An 11,215-nucleotide genomic window follows, 5' to 3' on the forward strand; every position below is an offset into this window, starting at 1 on the left:
TTAATTGTAATCACTATTCTCTTAAACCTCTGATTTCTTTCTGAAATCTTTTTGAACCACTTGCCCATACATGAAACCATACAATTAATTAATCCGCACCTTCTGGTAAATGTTTTCTTAAGTTGTTATCTAATGGTTGAAACTGTTTGCTAAGTATTCATGTAATATTGCTATTGTCAGCAAGCGATCTAGGAATTGCTCCCTCATTTCTCTATTCTAAGCCCAACTTGTTCTTTCATTTCTCTATTCTCTTCAAGGTAGGAAACTAATTCTATTATGAAGGAATCTGTAGGACGCACAATTTAATCTTTAGACCTTATAAAAGAGATGGCTAACATTTTTCTGTAATAGCATAGCCAAAATAAGAGCTTATATAATAATCTCATAGCTAGATTTACTTCGCCATCAGCGAAGTAAACAGTAAATAGAAAAAAACCTTCCTTTCAGACCAAAGGGAAAGAAAGTTTTTAAGTGAGAATATAATTTTCCTCATGGGCATTGTCTACCTTAGAAAAACTACTACAGAACATGCCTGTGACTATAGACTTGTAGTTCAGACCACCGAAGATTAGAGATGGGACATGGGCACTCCCTTGACTTGCATCCTCTGGTCTGCTTTAACAAAAACCAGGAGGAAAAGAAAGCTAGGCATCAGAAGCAATGGGTGGCAGGCCTATTAATGGCTGATCTGTACAGTGATCTGCCCTCAAGGAGACCCAAGAGGCCAGTCCACTGCAGTGGCTTTCAATGTGGTAAGCCTGGGCTTCAGCAGAAATCAGCTTGTGAAGAGCCCTGGCAGCTCTGCCAAGAGTTGGATCACTGGAAATGGACCTGCCCTGGAGTCGAAGGATGCCCAGGTCAGAGCCACAGATCTTATTGGCTCTAAGCTGAAAAGCCCTTCACTCAGCCCAACTTCCAAAGTGACCACTGCAGCTGAGGGGACGGCCAAGTAGGGTCAGCAACATTGCAAGCAGAACTGTAAATTTCTTGTTAGAGATGCCACCTGCCTTTACCTGGCCAGCTCTCCTCCCAGGCCAGCTAAATAATGAAAGTCAACAGAGTGCCTTCCCCTAGGAGGTTCACACCTCCCTTAGGATATACCCCATGTGAAGAGATAGATAGGTCTGGGCCTCTTAACTTACAAGGCCTAAAGCCCACCAGATTATTATCAAGCCCCTTCTGTCAGGTTCTATTTGCCTCTCAATCAGAAAACTTAATTGTAGCTTAGACAGCACCTTTCTTAGCTCCTCTAATAATGACTCTGTCCTTTGTTCTAGACCATGTATAGCGCTCTTGGGTCTCATTCCTTTGTAATCATAACCTCTACTCTACCACCAATGGCTCTACTCCCAACCTGTGTGTACTGACGGTCCTCTTCCCCACTTAATGCTGTATAATTGTTCAGGCCTGGTAAATGCCACTCTTAGGATCATTGGTTACTATCCTCACCCTGTCTTTTATGACCTTGTCTAAATATGATCAGAGTCGGGGAACTTGGAAGGCTTCCATAGCCTTGGCAACTCATGACGAGAGCCTAGGGTGGTTACTGGCGCCATAAACTAGAGTGTCAATTTGTTGGGTCAACAACAGGAGTCACTGTGCACTTGCTCCTCATGTGGGATCTCTGTCCTTAATATGCTGTACATTTTGATTTAATGCTATAACTAGTACTCAAACAGTATGTTTCACTTTGTGTTTCTGTGTGGTTGCAAACTGTTGAAATCTTTACTTAATATATACTAAATTGATCTTCTGTATATAAAGAGAATTGAAAATGAATCTTGATGTGAATGGAAGAGGAGAAGGAGCGGGAGAGGGGAGGGTTGCGGGTGGGAGGAAAGTTATGGGAGGGGGAAGCCATTGTAATCCATAAGCTGTACATTGGAAATTTATATTCATTAAATAAAAGTTAAAAAAAATAAATGAATTTAAACAGAAAAAAAAAAACAATTAATTAATCCGCAGCTAACCATCCCGTGAAATGAGAATGCCACTATCCCCCCGTACCTTGAAACTCCAACTATTACTTCGAGACATATCAAGTTCCATAAGTGACTCACGATCATCTGACATATTGTCTGAAAGGTAGCTCCTATATATTCGTATATGAAATATTTGCAAAGCTTTACTTACTTTCCTTTTTAGCTTGATGTGTGTGTGTGTGTGTGTAGTATAGAAATTAAAAATAAGAAACTCAGATCTCTTCTTCCCTATTCCAGTAGATTGTCTTTCACATCCCCTAAGTCCACCCATCTCACTTCAGAGATTACTGGCCCAACTTAAAGGATGTGAATTTACCTTAGAAATAAAAAATTAACGATTTTTGAGCAGAAGACATAAGGGTAACATTTTGGGAGAAAAAAAATGAGTTCAGCAGGGCCATTGAAAATGGATTGAGGCCAGCACTGCAGCTCACTTGGCTAGTCCTCCGCCTGTGGCGCCGGCACCCCAGGTTCTGGAACCAGTTGGGGCGCTGGATTCTGTCCTGGTTGCTTCTCTTCCAGTCCAGCTCTCTGCTGTGGCCCAGGAAGGCAGTGGAGGATGGCCCAAGTGCTTGGGCCCTGTATCCGCATGGGAGACCAGGAGGAAGTACCTGGCTTCTGGCTTTGGATCAGCGCACTTCTGGCTGCGTGGCCATCTGGGGAGTGAACCAACGGAAGAAAGACCTTTCTCTCTGTCTCTCTCTCTCTCTCACTGTCTAACTCTGCCTGTCAAAAAAAGAAGAGAAGAGAAGAGAAGAGAAGAGAAGAGAAGAGAAGAGAAGAGAAGAGAAGAGAAGAGAAGAAAAAAGAAGAGAAGAGAAGAAAAAAGAAGAGAAGAGAAGAAAAAAGAAAAGAAAAGGGATTGAACACTAGAACTTGGAGAAGAAAAAGGAAAGAGGCCAGTGTAATAATCATAAGTTGATGCATCTCAATAAAAATTAGTAGTGTAAAAATGAGAATGAGAAGAAAGGAACAAGAGCAAATGACTGATAGAGAATAATTTTTAGAATTTACAAATGCATTCCTTTACCATTTAGGTTTGTGAGCTAGAGCTAGGACATTTGATTAACTAGTATGTGTCCTGAGGTTACATCATATACCAAATTGCCAGACTGCTCATGGGGATCCTGCGAAGACACAATGATAAAGTGCCACAATCACTCAAGGAAACATACTAGAGAAATTGAAGCAGCGCACATAAACATATGGGATTCAACTGCCTAATTAAAATCCCAGTGAGTCAACAATGGCCTAAACTGTAAGTTTCAATGACTGCCAGAAGGAAGCAGCAACAGACACTCAAAGTGTAAACATCCTCAATGTGTCCCGATTGATGTTTGCAATCATATGAACTCAGTTAGAAATACCCAGAGGTTATATCAAATTTTAGATACATAGAATGACTTGATGCCCCCAAAAAGTTCAGCAAACTAGATCATTTTCCTGTTGATAGACCAGAGCAGTGAATAAGACAAGGCAGAATGTGGAAGAACAGGAGCAGCATTTGGCCTTGGGGTTAAGCCAGCCTGAGGGCACTGGTGCTGTAGTGCAGCAGTGGTGCCAGCATCCCATATGGGCACCAGCTCAAGTCCCACCTGCTCCTCTTCTGATCCAGCTCTCTGTTATGGCCTGAGAAAGCAGCAGAAGATGACCTAAGTGCTTGGGCTCTGCACCTGTGTGGGTGACCCAGAAGAAGCTCCTGGCTCCTGGCTTCGGATAGACCCAGTCCCAGCCATTGTGACCATTTGGGGAGTGAATCAGTGCATGGAAGACCTTTCTCTCTGTCTCTCCCTTTCTCTGTCTGTAACTCCACTTCTCAAACAAATAAACAAATCTTTTTTTAAAATCACATATTAAAAAAAAAAAAAAGATGCCAGCCTGTATCCCATATGGAAGTGACTGGATTGGATTCCCGGCTCCCAGTTCTGGCTCAGCAGCTAATAGATTAAGTAGTTGGGTTCCTGCCACCCACATGGAGACCTGGATTGCCTCTGGCTTCTGGCTTCAACTCCAAGTCTCAGCCCAATCCCAGCCCAGCCTCAGTTACCCTCGGCCATTGTGGCCATTTGGGGACTAAAACAGTAGATGAGAATACAATCTATCTGCCTCTCAAAAAACAAGCAAAAAGAAAAAAGAATTAGAAGAATACAGTCTCATACTATTTCAAAATAGTTTTATTATAAATCATTTTTGTAACATTTAGGTTTTTTTTACTTTCGTTAATTATTTTTCAAATGAGAACATTCTCAGGGTTAACTAAGGAATGAAAAAAAAGCTTTACCCTGTCCTACAACTGCTCAGCTTCCCATATTTCTCCTTATAATCATTTAGTCATTACACAAAAAACCATTAGAAAACCATCTTTTTTCATGTAGCATCTTCATTTTTTCTTTCTGCTATAAAAATGAGTACTTATCTGTTTCATGTCACTTCCAACCAAGTCTCCCCTTGGATGCCTAATTTTAGGTGTCAACTTGACTAGACTAAGGATACCTAGACACCTGGGAAAAGTGTACTGTGTCCAGAAGAGCAATATTCATATGGTATAGTGGAGTGAATGTCTGAAGGGCACAGTGCCTCAAAACTGTATTCCATGTAGAGTTTCCTGATTGAGAAGCTGCATTCTAACACAGAACTGGACCAGATGTGTAACATCCTGAACTGCCAGCAGTCCTGGCACAGCTTTATCATGTGAAAGGTACCTAATCTCTTAACTAAAACAAAACATTTAATGGGGAGACAAACTATCCGGGTGTTTGTGTATGGGTGGTGCCCGCATTAGAGGACCATACAGTACCTTGTGAGGAAAAGGGGCATAGAAACAGAATATAAACATAAAGTAGGTCAATGGAAGATGCACAAGGTACTGAAGGCAAGTAGGAGGGGCACCTAACCAAAGGGGATGCAGGAGAAAGGAGACATCTCCCTGGGAGAGGTGACTCCTGTATGGAGCATTTTATGGATGAATAGAAATAGTATCCAAAGGAAGAGGAGGGGAGAGCACTAGCCTGCAGAAGTAATAGCATAAATAAAGTTACAAGGACCTTAAAGAAAACCATTCTGGGGTGGGAATGTGTGGAAAGATAACAGCAACTACAATTAGGTGATGCTGGAATGCAAAGAGGATGGTGGAGAGAAGGAAAGAACAATTCTGGAGAATGTTCTAGGGTCAAGACCAAGAAGAGGGACCAGAGATGTGGCATAGCAGGTAAAGCAACCGCCTGTGACACCGGCATTCCATATGGGGGCCGGTTCATCTTCCAACTGCTTGGCTTCTGATCAAGCTCCCTGCTAGTGACCTGGGAAAAGCAGCTGAAGATAGCTCAAGAGCTTGGGCCCCTGCTACCCTCAAGGGAGAACTGGAAGAAGCTCCTGGCTCCTGGCTTCAACTTGGCCCAGCCCTGGCTGTTGTGGCCATCTGGGGAGTGAACCAGTTGATGGAAGATCTTTCTGTCTCTCCCTCTCTTTCTGTAACTCTGACTTTCAAATAAATAAATAAACCTTAGGAAAAAAAAAAAGAATAAAGAAAGCTTGAGATGCGAGGAAGGTAAGGGAGCAACCTCATTGAGAAGTACTCAGGAAGATGACTGTATCACAGCCCTATCATTTAGTCACTCTGATTTTGGGCAAGTTACTTAAACTCTTGGTACCTTAATTTCCCCAGCTGTAAAATTCAAATAGTAATAGGCCCTTCCCTGTGAAGAAATTATGAAGATTTAAAGAGAAATATACATACCAGAAACTTAGCAGTGTCTGACACATTAAGCAAAGTCAGCTATTGCTATATTTGTGTGGCATACAGTATAGACTATAGAGTCAGAGACGGGGCCTGCTGGCATTGTGGTGTAGCCTCTGACCACATGGTAGACCTGGAAGAAGCTCCAGCCTCCTGCTTCAGCCTGGCCCAGCCCCAGCCCCAGCCATTGCAGCCATCTGGGGAGTGAACACCGCATGGACGACATCTTTTCTCTCTCTCTTTCTCTCTCTCTCTCTCCTCTCCTCCTCCCCTCTCTCTCTAACTCTGCCTTTAAAATAAATAAAGAATAGATCTTTAGATTCAGAGACCTGCATTTGACTCTCAGCTTTACTTAGAATCCATGGACTTTGGGTAATTTATTTAACCTACAAGAATATGAGCCTCAGGTTTCCTCATATGTGAAATCTAAATAATGGTACCTATCTTATAGGGTTAAGATTCATACATGAGATAAAGCACATAAAATAGTATGGTATCTGGCACATAGTCAGTATTCTATAAATATTAGCTGCTATTGGGTAGGCCATATTAAAGAGCTTGCAGTTGTTGGTGACTGGGATCAACTGGAGAGTTTTCTTTTAAAAGGGAAGCATGGTCCTATTTGCATTGTAACCAGCATACTGTGACTGCAGGAAACAATAGAGGAGAAGATTCGGCCCAGGTGGGTCATAGAGATGAAGAGAGTTCACTAAGGCAATGGTGCAGAGATAGAGAGATAGAGGGGATATATTTATTCAGGAGGGTTGAATATGAATAACACTGAAGATCAGATGGTTGTGGAGGTGGGGTAGAAGGAAGCAGCAAGAAAGTTGCCATGCTTCTGATCTAGGTGGATGGACGTAGAATTCATTGAGAATAGAGGAGGAAGAGCAGATGAGGGGATAGGAGAGAGTTTGGATTCAGTACTGACACACACTGAATTTAAGGTGCCTAGGAGATAGCCAAGCAGAGGTAGCTGGTTGCATGGAGCTCAGAGGAGAGAGAGTCTATCTAAAAAGCTGCAAATTGACTCAACAAATATTTTTTGAGCCCTTCCTCTGTGGCAGGATTCGTGTGGGTATTAGAGGACAGGACAAAAAGCTAGTAAATAATGACATTAAGTTCAGGTGGTAAGGGCTCTGAAGAATGAAGTGTGGTCACGGGATAGAGCCACAATGAATGCTTTTTGATGATATGGGATAGACTTACATCAAATGAAATTAGTACCCTGTCCTTTGCAGGAAGCTGGGTGCAGCCCATTGGTATATAATGGACAGCTTAAACAATGAGTTTGGCATCCAAATAGTTATAGCAAAAAAGAAGAAGAAAAGAAAAAAAAAAAAAAAGGACTGTAAGTGCCCTAGAGATAGAGTGTTGTAGAGATAGGCCATCGTCCCTTCCTTTCCTTGGCCTCTTGCCAGTGCGGGGGCTTGCTGCAGCCCTGCAACTCCAGGGTGCGTGGCCTTCGGGCCAGCAGCCCCACGCTTCCTGGCTTAGATGCTCCTCCACGTGGCTGGTTCCTGGTACTCGGTATGAACCCAGATCTACCTCTCTCCTTCAGACAGGGCCCTCACTCCTCTATGCATCTTCTGCACTAAATAAAAGCTTAAAAATGTAAAACAAAACAAAACAAAACAAGAGGTCAGAGAATGATCACAACAGGTTGGATGGTTTGAGGAAAAGTTTCAGAATTAAATGGCATTTGAGATGATTCTTAATGAGGGGTTAAAAAGAGAAAATAGCTATTTTCCTGAATGTAAAAGTAATAACATTCATTGTAAAAACTTTATGAAACAGAATATTTTAATTAAAAATATTTTCTTTTGGGTATACAGATAATCCAGCCAAAAAAATTGAATTAATACTGTAAATTTTCTATTTTTTTAACCAAATGCTGTATTATGAACATATCTTCATGTCTTTCAAAACCATAGTGTTCAGTGGTTATGTAATATTCCATCCTATAGTTGTACTGGTTGTACCACAATATTCATATTAATATATTATTGTCAAATATTTAGACCATGATTTTTTATTATTCTGAGTTATACAATAAACATATCTTTAGCTGCAAAAAATGAATACATAAAATAGTAAAATATATTCATTCCAGCAAAACATTTGCTCACTCATTGCCAAATGAATAAAGATCTGATATATATCTCCACTGTTTCAACTTTTTCTATTTGTTGAAGTAAGCAAGGATTCAACTAACATTCATATCAGAAGTATATGAATGTTAGTTGGCAATGGCAGCCAGAGTTTGGCTCTGGTTTGAAGAATTCAGCAAAAAGTCAACATTTTTTGAGATAGCATTATGTGAAAATCAATTACTACATGGAATTTGCAATAAAAAGTTTTATGTATCTTATTATTTGGAAATTGTGAGCTATATGTCCTTTATACCAGTAATCAGTACAATAGACGTGTGTATCTAGATACATGCAATTTTTGTGAGCTGTTTATGATAAACATTTACCAGTATACTACCAGCTATATAATTACTCTTATTACACCAATAAGTAATACTTTCATCATATGAGTATATAAATGTTCACTGAAGAGCCAGGTATGTTTCTTTCTTGGATAAGTATTTGCTTTTCCTAGTGTTTCCAATTATTTCTCCTCTTGTAGAATTTGTATTATAATAATTCTGCATTTTTTTCCTCTCACCCCCCTTCAGGAGAGGTTGTGTGATCAGATCAATCTAAGATGGCAACTGTGGAACCGGAAACCACCCCCATTCCTAATCCCCCGCCCACAAAAGAGGAGAAAATACAATCTAATCAAGAGGTTGCTAACCCAGAACACTATATTAAACATCCTCTACAGAACAGATGACCACTGTGCTTTTTTTTTCACTTTGTAAATTTACATTTATTAAATAAAAAAAGAATAAAAAATCTTTTTTAAAAAAAGATTTCTCCCTCTCTTTCTCTCTCTCTCTGTCACTATGCCTTTAAGTAAGTGAATAAATCTTTTTTTAAAAAAGGAAAAAAGAAAATGTCCCAAATTACATTTTCTGTTACGCTGTTGTTTCCATATAGTAAACCTTTTTCCTAATTAACAATTTTAAAAACAGCTGACATTCTGAATTTTTCCCAGCATCTAATTTTCTCATTCACTTTTTAAGATTTCCTTGGTTAACAACCCAATCTCATAATCTGGAAGTAATAATAGCTTATTTAATACACTCATACACATATGTATTCCATGCCTATGTGGAATCTTCAAAAAAATTTCTTGGAAAATGCTTACTGTGAAAAGCTACATATGCATTTCAACTTTTTTGCATGCAAATAAATTTATCACACTTAATTTTTCATGAACTTGTTGAACTTTTAAAATATATCTTATAAATATATTTTTCCTTTGCTTTTTCTGAGTTTATTGTCTGATAACATCAAAAAAGTTAAAGAACTGTATCTTTAGTGAGTGAGAATTATGCAAAATGTTAGCTTTCCTTAGAGGCAGAATTATTTTAGATCATGTCCACTTGTTACTATATTATGCTTTTTTTCATTTTCAATTTTTTCTATTTAGTAAATATAAATTTCCAACGTACAGTTTATGGATTACAATGGCTTCCCCCCCATAAATTCCCTCCCACCCGCAACCATCCCATCTCCCACTCCCTCTCCCATCCCATTCACATCAAGATTCATTTTCAATTATCTTTATATACAGAAGATCAATTTAGTATAGCCTAAGATTTCATCAGTTTGCACCCACACAGAAACACAAAGTATAAAATACTGTTTCGGTACTAGTTATATCATTACTTCACATTGGACAACACATTAAGGACAGATCCCACATGAGAAGTAAGTACAGAATAGATGAGCACTGTGCTTTTTAAAAAATGATAAAAGCACAACTTGGCAAGCAAACCTTCGTCTCATCTCTAAGTTTGATAGTGTTGAAGACTTCTGGGCTCTGTACAACTATATCTAGTTTTCTAGTAATTTAATGCCTGGCTGCGACTACTCACTTTTTTCTTTTCTTTTCTTTTCTTTTTTTGACAGGTGGAGTGGACAGTGAGAGAGAGAGACAGAGAGAAAGGTCCTCCTTTTCCATTGGTTCACCACCCCCAATGGCCGCTGCGGATGACGCGCCACAGCTGGCGCACCACGCTGATCCGAAGGCAGGAGCCAGGTGCTTCTCCTGGTCTCCCATGTGGGTGCAGGGCCCAAGCACTTGGGCCATCCTCCACTGCACTCCCGGGCCATAGCAGAGAGTTAACTGGAGGAGAAGCGACCAGGACAGAATCCAGAGCCCCAACCGGGACTAGAACCCGGGGTGCCGGCGCCGCAGGCAGAGGATTAGCCGGCCTACTACTCACTTTTTAAGGATGGCATTGAGCCTACGTGAGAAGATGAGAAAAACAAATGGGGAGGACAATGCCTAATTACATTAAACAAACAACAAAGACAAGTGACCTCCATCACTTTTGGCTACACACTGCTGTGCCTTCTTAGAGAATCTTTTGATGACTACAGCGATGATGTATGTGGAGCTGTTGTTAATGTTAGTGGTAAAGGTGATAAAATAGGGGCCAGCACTGTGGCTCACTTGGTTAATCCTCCACCTGTGGCGCCGGCATCCCGTATGGGCCCCGGTTCTGGTCCCGGCTGCTCCTATTCCAGGCCAGCTCTCTGCTGTGGCCCGGGAGTGCAGTGGAGGATGGCCCAAGTGCTTGGGCCCTGCACTCGCATGGGAGACCAGGAGAAGCACCTGGCTCCTGCCTTCGGATCAGCACGGTGCGCCGGCCGCAGCGGCCATTGGGGGGTGAACCAACGGTAAAGGAAAACCTTTCTCTCTGTCTCTCTCTCTCTCTCACTGTCCACTCTGCATGTCAAAAAAAATTTTTTTTTCAAATTAAAAAAAAGTATGATGTATAAAGTTTTCTAGAAATTTTCCTTGTTTCTTTTTACAGCATCGTCTTTGCTGTACTTTTGCTGATGGCTGCTAGATTTTAATTTATTTCACTATTTGATAACATTAGTGATTCTGATTTCAACTTTTCATTTGTTTTGCTTTTGTTTTTTCCTCATGTAACATTGGTGCAAGATCTAGGACTCTGACACAAAAGTGGAATAAACATAAATTTTGTGCATTCTTTGGTAATTTTTTTGTTTTTTGAAACTATAAAGGTTTGCTACAAATTTATACATTTCATTCAAATCAGTGATCTATGCTTGTATGATTTCCTAAACATAATTGTGGATTATTAAAAAATGTAACATCATGATTACATTCCTAACTAGAATTATTATGTCTGATTTTGATTCTTTATGCTGTATTTTAACACTTTGTATTACTTAGGTTATTTTGCTTTGGTTAAAAATGGCTAAAGTAGAAAAGTGATCCCATTCATATTAAGACAGTATACAAAATTATAAATAAAATGTGTACAGTGAATTGTCTTTTAGACAGCTAGATTTGTCTTTTTATTTCTCCATCTCTATAGAAGGAATTTGTACTTCTTATTGCCAGG

The 11,215-nt window shown here is 40.1% G+C and overlaps 1 pseudogene; it reads left to right on the top strand.

Moving 5' to 3' along the window:
• Positions 1–8,430: 8,430 nt before the first annotated feature.
• Positions 8,431–10,690, top strand: LOC133765341 (eukaryotic translation initiation factor 4E-like; annotated as a pseudogene).
• Positions 10,691–11,215: the final 525 nt, after the last annotated feature.

This window comes from Lepus europaeus, chromosome 8 (assembly GCF_033115175.1).
Source record: "Lepus europaeus isolate LE1 chromosome 8, mLepTim1.pri, whole genome shotgun sequence".
In the NCBI taxonomy this organism is placed as follows: Eukaryota; Metazoa; Chordata; class Mammalia; order Lagomorpha; family Leporidae; genus Lepus; species Lepus europaeus.